Source organism: Littorina saxatilis, linkage group LG6, assembly GCF_037325665.1.
Source record: "Littorina saxatilis isolate snail1 linkage group LG6, US_GU_Lsax_2.0, whole genome shotgun sequence".
NCBI lineage: Eukaryota > Metazoa > Mollusca > Gastropoda > Littorinimorpha > Littorinidae > Littorina > Littorina saxatilis.
The window spans coordinates 10247396-10259426 of record NC_090250.1 but is presented as its reverse complement, the minus strand read 5'-3'; the positions used below and the strand labels follow the sequence as shown (position 1 = coordinate 10259426).

Sequence of the window (12031 nt, the reverse complement as noted above, 5' to 3'; positions counted from 1 at the left end):
AAATGGAATTTTGCGTAAACGGAATGTTTTCCTAGTTGAATAACGCAGTATAGTAGAGGCTTGGCAAGAAAAATAAATCATAAATGGGATGGCGGCCAAATGGGATGGTGTCAAAATAGGATGTCGCGCTATTGTTATGACACGGTAGTAAAATGGCGCTTGGCTTGTGAAATGTCGCGACAATGGGATGGGGGCAAAATGGAATGGCGGTGAAACGGCATGGCGGCCAAATGGGATATGGTGTCAAAATGGGATGTCGCGTTATTATTATGACATGTTAGTAAAATGACGCTTGGCTTGTGAAATGTCGCGAAAATAGGATGGGGCAAAAAATGGGATGTGGATCTAAAACCACCCCCACCTCTCAGCGTAGAGGCTCTAAACAAGAAAAATTAATAATAATAAAAGGCATGCATTACTTTGTGGAATGCGATATTTTTAGATTTTTACATTTTTACAAATCGCGGTTTTAGGTTCGACGTGCATGATTTGTGAAATGTTTTTACATTTTTACAAATCACGGGTTAACAACACACAATGTTTTTCATGAATTGCCTGCAGATCCAAATAATCCTTAACAAAACACAGTAGGCAAACCTATTACAGCACTATTTTGGAAATATAAATTCGGTTTCGAGCTTGTACAAAAACAATGTTACCAGTTTAATGAAAGAACCAAGATTAAGACTGCTGCGTTGTGGTAGCCTTCGTACTACATTCCATAAATATTCTGTTCTTAGAATGGGTAAATCCCATAGTGCAGATTTAACATAGCTCGTATTGTGTTAAAAAATAGATTTCATTGACCTTTTGTTCTATTCCTGTAACAAAAAAAATATTGGTAAAACAATAAACAGAAATTCTATCTTAAAAAAGCAAACAACAATCTAATTTGTATAATTATTCATTGGTATTGTACATAATTCTGAATATTTACACTCAGATAGCAATTACTCTTCTTGTGCTTGCAAAATATGTGTCGGTGTGTATCGATATGGAACTCCATTAGAAACTAGACACATTTTTAGTTACGAATAAAGGTTTGGGAACATAGAATCAAAGAAAAGAACAAGTTACAGAACAAAAAAGATTGGACCTGATGTCGGAAAAAAACCCCATCCCAAAACAAGCAAACAAAACCGCGACGACACTTATCTTAATTCCTGTCCAAAAGTGTTTTTCCACGTGTATTTTAACAGGAGGTTTGAAGCCCCACACACATTATTATTATTATTATTGTGATAATTTTTATGCGCCTAATCTAAATATAGCCCTAGGCGCTTACATATTAATTTCTGCCGTTTGAAATGGAATTTTTTACAGACAGACGGACAAACAGACATTTTTTACACACAATATATAACGCATTCACATCGGCCAGTAAAGCTCAGTAGCCTATTAGGCGAGCATTCACCTTTCACGGCCTTTATTCCAAGTCAAACGGGTATATGGGAAAGCCGATGCTAATAATGGCGGCCACCATGTGCTATGTCCCAAACCCTACTACAAGTCGGGAATAACACATTAAAATACACATATTAATTCGCACGCACATTTACAAACATAAATATTCATTATCACATACACATTCATGCACCTGCCTGCGGGCATATAATGCAATGCATTTCCAAAACTATGATGACATTTGTTTTTCCTTCGATAAGAGAAAAATATTTCTTATATCCGGAGTCTCCCGATAAGAAAAACCTCGAATGTAAGAAAGCAAAAATAATTTCTCCTGGACACTCTTATAAACCCTTTGTTCTTGACCTCACTGGGTGAAGGGTCATTCGCATCATTACGCACGAATTTGTGTGCATCACAATAATTATCAGTCTAGTGTTTCCTAGTGAATTATATTTATAGAGAAAATCTCGATAGCAATTTCAAGGAAAAGCTACATCCGCCACGAATAATGTAGCAATTGTTACATTATTCGTTTTTGTTACATTATTCGTAGGCCCCAGGCCCCTAATATGGACCAGTTGTGATTTTTTTCTGTATTTGATTTTTAGTGAATGACTGTAAAAGCTAATTCTCTCTAATTAGTCTTCAAGATTTACAAAAGAGAGAACAACTACCAAACACAAAACGAAACTGCTTTGCAAGAAAACAAGCTATACCGGCCCCCGTAGCGCAGTGGTTAGCGCATCGGGCTGCGGGCCGGGAGGTCGTGGGTTCGAATCCCATCAGGGTCATGTGGGTTTTTCGGGCTACGGTCGGCTCCTACCCAGAGTGGAAGTGCTATGGTTCCTATGGGAAGGCTGGAATCACACAGCCGAGTGTCATTCACTTAACGAATGCGACTTTGAGGGTGCTCAGGTTCTGCTTACCTGACCAACACCGCAGGTGCGGCAGTTCTCGGGCCTGGTTACACCAGGATATATTATGACAGTAAGCGTAGAGTACTGCCCTGTCACGTAGTCTCAAACCAAATTGGAAATCCATAGCATCATCATTATAATCATCCTCATCTCATTAATCATCCAAAATTATAAAATGTCCTTGCTCTTGTGGCCCTTCATGCCCGGAGCTCTCATGGTGACCTTGGTCTCATTGTTCCTGTTCCATCCTTCCCTGAATAGTACTTCTACTGTCAGTCTTCAACGTGTGACGTTCTGGGGGGTCGACGGAGGGACGTGGTGGCGGTCTGCTCTCTGGAGGGGACGCTCCCTTAGTCTGGCTCCGCGACTTAGCAGTCAATGTCGTTAGTAGGGGGCATAGTAGGTAGTGGGCTGAGTCCGTTAGCTCGGGACAGACCCACTACTGAACACCGTCGAAGTGACTCAGCAGAAGTGCAGTGTCAACTTCCGAGGGTAGCCTACCGCAGCGACCCGACATCCCTCCCTGGAGCGTCTGTAAAATCGACAGGTCTGGCAGCGGAACGAAATTCAGATGTGGATGGAGCAGCGAATGCAGGGACGGGGCGGCGTGAGAGAATACCGGAACAAGGAACAGGTGTAAGGACAAAAAAAAAGAAAAAAAAAGAAGAAAGAAAACAAGCTATAGTTAACAGCGTGAAACAAAAAGTGGTCCATATTAGGGGCCCTTCCCCTATTAGGATGCACTATAACATGTTTTACTTAATTCCAATTAAAAATGTATAGTTGTATTTTATGTCTTGCATATTTTCAAATGATTTAAATGAAAAACCCAAAGTGGCGACTTTGCTGATAACGATATTTTGGATAAACAAAAATACGTCATCACTACATACACAAGAACAATGTGACGTCATTTTAATTGACGTCAAAATCTGTATGATTACCTTACCTTTCCAATGATATGCTGTTAAGAATATTAGACAAGCTATTCAACTTCTATGCCCGCTTAATGAACCCAACCCTCTAAACGGGAAAAGTAAGCACAAAGAAGGAAAATACGCACACAAAACCACGTTTTTTTTTCTCAAAAGCGGTATAACGAATAGCCCCAGGACTCTACATTTAGAATTCTATTGTTAAAATCTGTCAAAAAGGTGTGGTAGCAACCCCAACGCCGGCGCCAAGTGGTCTTTGGGCGACTGACTTATAGTGGCAGTCCAAAATTAATTCTTGACTTCTCGATAGAAAGTCAATGAAACTTGGTATTTTTTCAAACGGTTAGCTGCCTGAGGCATGACTGAAAGCCCTAGGGGCTCCGTGCACCTGGAGTTGACCGGTCCAGTAACTTTAAGTTTAGAACACCGAAAACTAGAAAAGACAATCTGACATTAAAAAGGAAAGAAAATCTCAAGGTACAGAATTGACAGATATTTTACACAGGAATAAAGGGTTCTCAGCAAAGTAGCCTCTCCTTTGTTTTACATTCAGTTAAGTTTTACATACAAATTCTTCCAGATGATATCCCAAGACCATTTTTTACATTTAGTCAAGTAATGACTAAATGTTTTAACGTAGAGGGGGGAATCGAGACGAGGGTGTGGTGTATGTGTGTGTGTGTGTGTGTGTGTGTGTGTGTGTGTGTGTGTGTGCGTGTGTGTAGAGCGATTCAGACCAAACCACTGGACCAATCTTTATGAAATTTGACATGAGAGTTTCTGGGAATGATATCCCCGAACGTTTTTTTCCTTTTTTTGATAAATACCTTTGATGACGTCATATCCGGCTTTTTGTAAAAGTTGAGGCGGCACTGTCACGCCCTCATTTTTCAATCAAATTGATTGAAATTTTGGCCAAGCAATCTTCGACGAAGCCCGGACTTCGGTATTGCATTTCAGCTTGGTGGCTTAAAAATTAATTAATGACTTTGGTCATTAAAAATCTGAAAATTGTAATTTTTTTAATTTTTTTCTAAAACGATCAAATTTACGTTCATCTTATTTTTCATCATTTTCTAATTCCAAAAACATATAAATATGTTATATTTGGATAAAAAAACAAGCTCTGAAAATTAAATATATAAAAATTATTTTCAAAATTAAATTGTCGAAATCAATTTAAAAACACTTTCATCTTATTCCTTGTCGGTTCCTGATTCCAAAAACATATAGATATGATATGTTTGGATTAAAAACACGCTCAGGAAGTTAAAACGAAGAGAGGTACAGAAAAGCGTGCTATCCTTCTTGGCGCAACTACTACCCCGCTCTTCTTGTCAATTTCACTGCCTTTGCCATGAGCGGTGGACTGACGATGCTACGAGTATACGGTCTTGCTGCGTTGCATTGCGTTCCGTTTCATTCTGTGAGTTCGACAGCTACTTGACTAAATGTTGTATTTTCGCCTTACGCGACTTGTTTCCTTTTCTTGTGTGTCCACTTGTTCCAAAAATGTAACTTTTCTTGTCTTTTTTTGTGTCTGTTTCGGATTTGAAAACAAAACTCATTTCAATTCCTTGTTTTAGACTCGGCATGTGTTTTTACGTGAACAAAACATTTTCAAGAGCGAGGCTGCCCATCCTCTGTTACCAGCGCGCTTGCTGAAGGCGAGTTTGTTGTTTAAAAAATCAACACTCGCGACCACCACGACTCTTCGAAGCGAATTATATTTTGGCCTTCAGATTGACACATTCCGGTATGCATTTTACAAAACTGTTCAGACAACATCGCTCACACTTTTGCAATTAGTTTTCATTACTTTTGGGAAAAGAACCTCGACCAGAGTATCAGTTGAAAATGATGTAGGTTACAAGGAGTACGTCGTTCTCCCAGGACGGTCGAGGTGCCCTCCTGAATTAGAAAGGAAACATAGCCTACTTTTGCCATCATACATTTTAGCTTGACGTATACACCGTATATACATATGTGACCCTCCGCCACGGAATGAGTCGCATGTCACCTTTGCATGATTTTCATATTTTTTACATTTTCCTAAAGAGTTTTTTATGCTCTATGCAGTGGTAAAACCCGTTTTAGAAAAGAGCGACAATTGTTTGAGTTATAAGCCTGTGACTAAGGTGACCCTCACAATGTTACCAGACACTCCCCGGACTTATATTAAGCCTAGCGCAGAACCGCGCGAGGTGACATGCGACTCATTTCGTGGTGGAGGGTCACATATGTTGTGACAACTTTAGAGCACTCTGAGTAGGGTCTGAGATGCTTGTTTTATGCACCTCATTAACCTGTCTTTGTAAAGTTTCATAAGTATAAGTTACAGCTCCGTCCATCCATGGTATCGCCTGATATTTTGTCGAGACTGGGTCAATGAATATGATGACGTCACTCGAGGCTCTGCCGAGAGTGACGTCATTATATTTAGTCAAGTTTTGACTAAATATTTTAACATCGAGGGGGAATCGAAACGAGGGTCGTGGTGTATGTGCGTGTGTGTGTGTGTGCGTGTGTGCGTGTGTGTGTGTGTGTGTAGAGCGATTCAGACTAAACTACTGGACCGATCTTTATTAAATTTGACATGAGAGTTCCTGGGTATAAAATCCCCATACGTTTTTTTCATTTTTTTGATAAATGTCTTTGATGACGTCATATCCGGCTTTTCGTGAAAGTTGAGGCGGCACTGTCACGCCCTCATTTTTCAACCAAATTGGTTGAAATTTTGGTCAAGTAATCTTCGACGAAGCCCGGGGTTCGGTATTGCATTTCAGCTTGGTGGCTTAAAAATTAATTAATGACTTTGGTCATTAAAAATCGGAAAATTGTAAAAAAAAATAAAAATTTATAAAACGATCCAAATTTACGTTTATCTTATTCTCCATCATTTGCTGATTCCAAAAACATATAAATATGTTATATTCGGATTAAAAACAAGCTCTGAAAATTAAATATATAAAAATTATTATCAAAATTAAATTGTCCAAATCAATTTAAAAACACTTTCATCTTATTCCTTGTCGGTTCCTGATTCCAAAAACATATAGATATGATATGTTTGGATTAAAAACACGCTCAGAAAGTTAAAACAAAGAGAGGTACAGAAAAGCGTGCTATCCTTCTTAGCGCAACTACTACCCCGCTCTTCTTGTCAATTTCACTGCCTTTGCCATGAGCGGTGGACTGACGATGCTACGAGCATACGGTCTTGCTGAAAAATGGCAGCTACTTGACTAAATATTGTATTTTCGCCTTACGCGACTTGTTATATTCTTTCACCCCGTCGAGACAAAATATCACGCGATACCGTGGATGGACGGAGCTGTAACGTATATATGGCATGACCAAAGTAAAGAGAATTTGTCATGGGATGTGGAAACAAATGTGACCCTCCACCACGAAATGAGTCGCATGTCACCTCGCGCGGTTCTGCGCTAGGCTTAATGTAAGTCCGGGGAGTGTTTGGTAACAGTGTGAGGGTCACCTCAGTCACAGGCTTATAACTCAAACAGTTGTTGCTCTTTTCTAAAACGGGTTTCACCACTGGATAGAGCATAAAAAACTATTTAGGAAAATGTAAAAATATGAAAATCATGCAAAGGTGACATGTGACTCAATCCGTGTTGGAGGGTCACAAATCATTGGAAATTCCCCATGGGCAATCAACCCAAGCCTAGAAGTTGCAAAACTATATTTTGTTTCAGTCTTGGCAAGGTCAGTTTTGTCCAGTTCCGGAAAAGACATCATGAATTCATTCACCCTGCCGAGACGAAAAAAAACCAATTCCATGGATGAAAACGTATAAGCTTGTTATCCCGTGACGCATAAAAGCTAAATTTTGTTTTGAAATGTCTTCACAACGTACAGATAACTTATAACGACATAATCGCCTTCACAAGACAGGAAAAACGCACACTTTGTTTTTCGTCTGCTACAAATCTAGTCTTGTTGGTTGACGGAGAGAATAAAGCTTCAATCGTACCTTCATCAACAGGAATAAATGCTCAATCCGCTGTCAGTTCGCAACTGAACCTTGGTTTTTTTCTTTAACTTTTTGGTTAACATTGAAACGGCAATCCAAAAGAGTGTTTCAGCTGTTTCAAGACACAGGCTTAGCTCCTTCTTTTGAGTTGCTTTTCAGTCTAAAATGACACCGGAAGCGAACAAATTGTCGCGTATACTGTCGTCACAAAAAGACGTCATGACAAAGTTACACGCAAAGCGAAAGAGACTTTGACGTCATTTACTTTTGTTCGGAATTTTCCGTCTGTTCCTAGGTTGTCAGTGAAGACCTGACGTGAGTAAGCTTACCCAAAACGTCTTTGTTCTCTATTCACATTGCAGCTGTGAAATAATCAGTCTTGTGTCTCGGTCGTGTAGGTACAGAGTTTGCTTCTGCAATCATTGTGTTCGTGTTGATGACGGCTTCATAAGACAAATCAGCGAATCTATCGTGAGGAAGACGTTTATGTACAAATCACCGAACCCAACCCATTTTGTGTGTGCATTTTTCTGAAGAATAAATTGCATGTGGTTAATTTCATCCGTTTAATGCTTGTCGAAACGAGCCATAAGGCTTTAGAATAAAAGATTTCACGCATTGCTTGGCCATCTGATCACAGATGAGGTTGCAGTTTGTAGGTTGAATCTAAGAATCGGCCAGAGATAGATCTGCATTTCTGGTACGACCTTCCAGATTATCAACAGCGGGTTCATGGTCGGAATCAAGAGGTCAAATTTGTGTGGCTCCCAATCATTTCATAAAAGATTTCCAATTTCTTGTTTCTGCGGCTGCGCAAGTTATTTTGCCTAGGTCATGGCCGAACTTTAGGCCTACGGAGAAATATCGCTGGATATTTTCTCCCTGGATTAACAGAGACAAAGAAGGGAAGTCATGCTGTATCGCTGTTTACAAGCTTTTTGTGTCCTAAAATGGGTACTAATTTTTCAATTTCGTAACACTCCGTTAACGTGGCAATCATTCTCGAGTGGGTTTTTTTTTTCATTTCATTCTACTACATCAGCAATTATGAAAAATTAGTTAGTTAGCTGTTGCTTTTCGGGTCCAGCGGACCATAATAGGCCAAATCAGAACCCCAAGTATGAAAAGAAACACGTTCAAGCCAATATGTGTGGAATTTCTATTGGTGCAGACTGTATGCTTTCTGTTGCGTATTTAAACCTCCTCGGTGTGTTTGTTTCCATAGTCACCATTCCTCGTTATTGGGATTGAGGAAGGGAGATAAAACCACCATACAGTTCATCTGGGCCCATATTCAGGAAGGCTCCAACAGGGGTTTTGTCGGTACGAGAAGCAGAAACCTTTCGATAACCCCCCAATCGTGGAATTCATCAACAACCGATAGTGCCTAATGTAGGCTCTGTTCTACGATAAAGTTAGAGGTGCCTATCCCTACCGATAAGCACTGTTGTCGGTACGATAACTGATTTTAAGATGGCGGCCATCAGTTTGCAGCGTTACCGAAAAAGAAAAAACATTCTAAGATATACGATTTTGGGGGACGGGATACATGCACAAATTCATATTCTGGATGCATGATATTTTGCTGTTGACTGTTGACGGATGCGAACAGAATGGGTGCCTAGCCTCTTGTCTCGCAAGTGATACTCGTGTTGCGGTTTCACGCCTCTCGTGCATATCAAGATGTTTGCGTGGTGCCGATTTGATGTGAGCCAGCCACGGTCAGCCAGCCACGGCAAGCAGAGCCTTGGCAGGGCTCAGCTGCTGCGTCAGGCGCACGCGCAGAGCGACAGTAAACAAGAGAATCCCCCCGCTAGCTATCGGGGAGGCTGTCCGATGCCTGTGAATTCGGCAGCACGACAAAAATTGTCGGAACGAGAGCTATCAAACTTCGGGGCGCTTGGCGTACGACAAGCAGTCGCAACGTCTTGCATACGGGCCCTGGCTGTCAACAAGGCATCTTTGTCCTGTTACTTTAAGTTATTGAGACATCCCAGTGCACTAAGGGATTTATAGAGCAAATCGAGAAAATTCATTATTGAACGAAGCGCATAGCGCTGAGTTCAATAATTATTTTCGAGATTTGCTCTATAAATCCCTTAGTGCACTGGGATTGTTTCAATAATGATATTGTCAGTACCGCCATAGAAAAAAGAAGATTCCAAACGCACATTTTGCAACGCGCATTTGAATAGGCATAACTGTGTGGTCAGGTCGTGTACAGTAAAGATCTACTTTTGTGTGGGGTGTCTAAAGTGTGTCGTGCTTTCGTCACACGCATTTTAATTTCTGTTGGTAAATTCCAGTGTAGCGTTAATCTGAACAGTGATGATCTTTCAGAGAGACCTCATTTGAACTCGGAGAAAGGACTGTGCTCTTCATTATTTGCGATTCGAAACCTCCAGTCGAGCTTCGACGGATTGACTGTGCGGAGTGACTCCCCTTGAATTGACTCGAAACGGGACTCAACGGTTCGCACATTTTCAAAACAAATGTGGCATATTTCTCGTGTTGTATCTTCACTCATCGGGGAGTCTGATACTAAATATGAACGGTAAGAATGCTCTGAACCCTACACGTATTATATCCCCATCGTTTTTTCGTTCACATTTGCCCAACATGTTAATTTGTTGAGCGGGGTTAATGTCGTCTGCTACTGTGCTATGCTACCTGGGCAATCGAACCACTGCAGTCTGCACTGAGTCTGCACGCATGAGGCAGGCTGTTAATAAGTCTTATATATGGTAAGAACGTTCTGAACCTTACACGTTTTCGATTACGATTGTTCTTTTCTTGAAATAATAATTCGGAAACCATTCATTTACTGAACTGATGTAGTCGTATTTCTGTGTAGTCTGCTACAGAGTCGATCGAGTCAGTCTTCCAAACTGGTCTAGCTGGTACGTTTTCGGAATAACACTTGTGTTTTCTGTTAGCCGCTGGGAATTGTATACTAACTCATCATTTGGTAATGTGGATGATAAGCTACATGCCACTAACACGGCATATGAGAAGAATCTATGCAAGTCGGCGAAAATTAGATGACACACAGCGGCTTCTATTTTTAGATCACTGGCACTGGCACAGGCACATGCAATCTCTGCCCTCCTCTGACAAAACACAGTAAGTCCAAAAATCACGTTTCGAGAAAAACGCGGTTTTCTGTTCTCAGCTCTATATTTAAAACAAAAGGATTCTCGCTGGAAATTTTACTGCAATAAAGCGTCGGGATGATTTCTGAATTTATAGCTTTGGTCTATTTCAAAAATAGTGGTAAGATTAAAGAGTTATGAGCCAATTAGTGGACTTACTGTGTTCTGCCAAGTTTTTCTTTGTACCCAGGCTTGTTAAAAACCACGGCAGAACACAGTAAGGGACGTTACTGTCTTCTGCCGGAGTTTTCTTTGAACTCGAGTTTGTTAAAAACAACGGCAGAACACAGTAAGGGAAGTTGCTGTGTTTTGGCGATGTTTTCTTGTTTCTTAATGCTTGTCACAAGTTAAGATAGTGACCGATCACAACAACAGTTCTTGCTGAGTTCTGCTTTATTAATTGTATGTGAGAAATTCATTTCTGACCGAGTAAGCAACAATGACTAAATAACTCTGATATTTATTATGCTTTTGCAATGTTTATTTTGTTTTACCTGATGGCTTATGGGACTCTTAATAGGAAAAAGCCCTTTTCCCTGCGACGCGTTCTTGTTTTGTTTTTACATTTAGTCAAGTTATATAGAGACGGTGAATCGAGACGAGGGTTGTGGTGATGTGTGTGTGTGTGTGTAGATCGGTTCCGAGAAAACTACTGAACCGATCTGCCTGAAACTTTAACATGAGAGTTGCTTAGTATAATTTCCCCAGACTTTTAATTTTTTTGTTTATAAGTGTCTTTGATGACGTCATATCCGGTTTTTTGTGAAAGTTGAGGCGGCACTGTCACGCTCTCATTTTCCAATCAATTTTGATGACATTTTTGTCAAATAATCTTCGACGAAGCCCGGACTTTGGTATTGTATTTCAGCTTGGAGGCTTACAAATTAATAAATGAGTTTGCTCATTAAGGTTGTCATTGACATCATATTTTCGCAAACAGATTCAACAAATTCTGAATCAAAAAATATATACATAATTATGTCATGTTTACTCTTAAAATGTGATCACAATTAACGAAATTAGGTTAAATAGAGGGACCGGCACGGTTGGCCTAGTGGTAAGGCGTCCGCCCCGTGATCGGGAGGTCGTGGGTTCGAACCCCGGCCGGGTCATACCTAAGACTTTAAAATTGGCAATCTAGTGGCTGCTCCGCCTGGCGTCTGGCATAATGGGGTTAGTGCTAGGACTGGTTGGTCCGGTGTCAGAATAATGTGACTGGGTGAGACACGAAGCCTGTGCTGCGACTTCTGTCTTGTGTGTGGCGCACGTTATATGTCAAAGCAGCACCGCCCTGATAAATTATGGCCCTTCGTGGTCGGCTGGGCGTTAAGCAAACAAACAAACAAACAAAAAGGTTAATTAGTACAACGAATACAATTCAAGAAATCGATCCAAATTTTCTTTCATCTGATCCTTAATCATTTCGTGATTGCAAAACCATTATATAGGATATGTTTTATTTAAAACATGCTCAGAAAATTAAAAAGAATACAGTAAAGCGCGCTTGGCTTGTCGCTTTCACTTCGTTTTGCACGTGAAAAGTGTGCGACTTCCTGTCTTGTCTTGGTGGAAAAAATGCAGTGCGTTCAGTTTCATTCTGTGAGTTCGACAGCTTGACTAAATGTA

General features: G+C 40.5%; 1 protein-coding gene across 1 annotated transcript in view; it reads right to left on the bottom strand.

Moving 5' to 3' along the window:
- Positions 1-7430, bottom strand: part of LOC138968461 (inverted formin-2-like) — a 114472-nt gene extending 107042 nt beyond the window's left edge. Inside the window, 1 exon segment of the mRNA XM_070341036.1 lies at positions 7426-7430. The gene's annotated coding sequence lies outside the window, so the exon portion shown is untranslated.
- Between the last annotated feature and the right edge of the window lie 4601 nt (positions 7431-12031).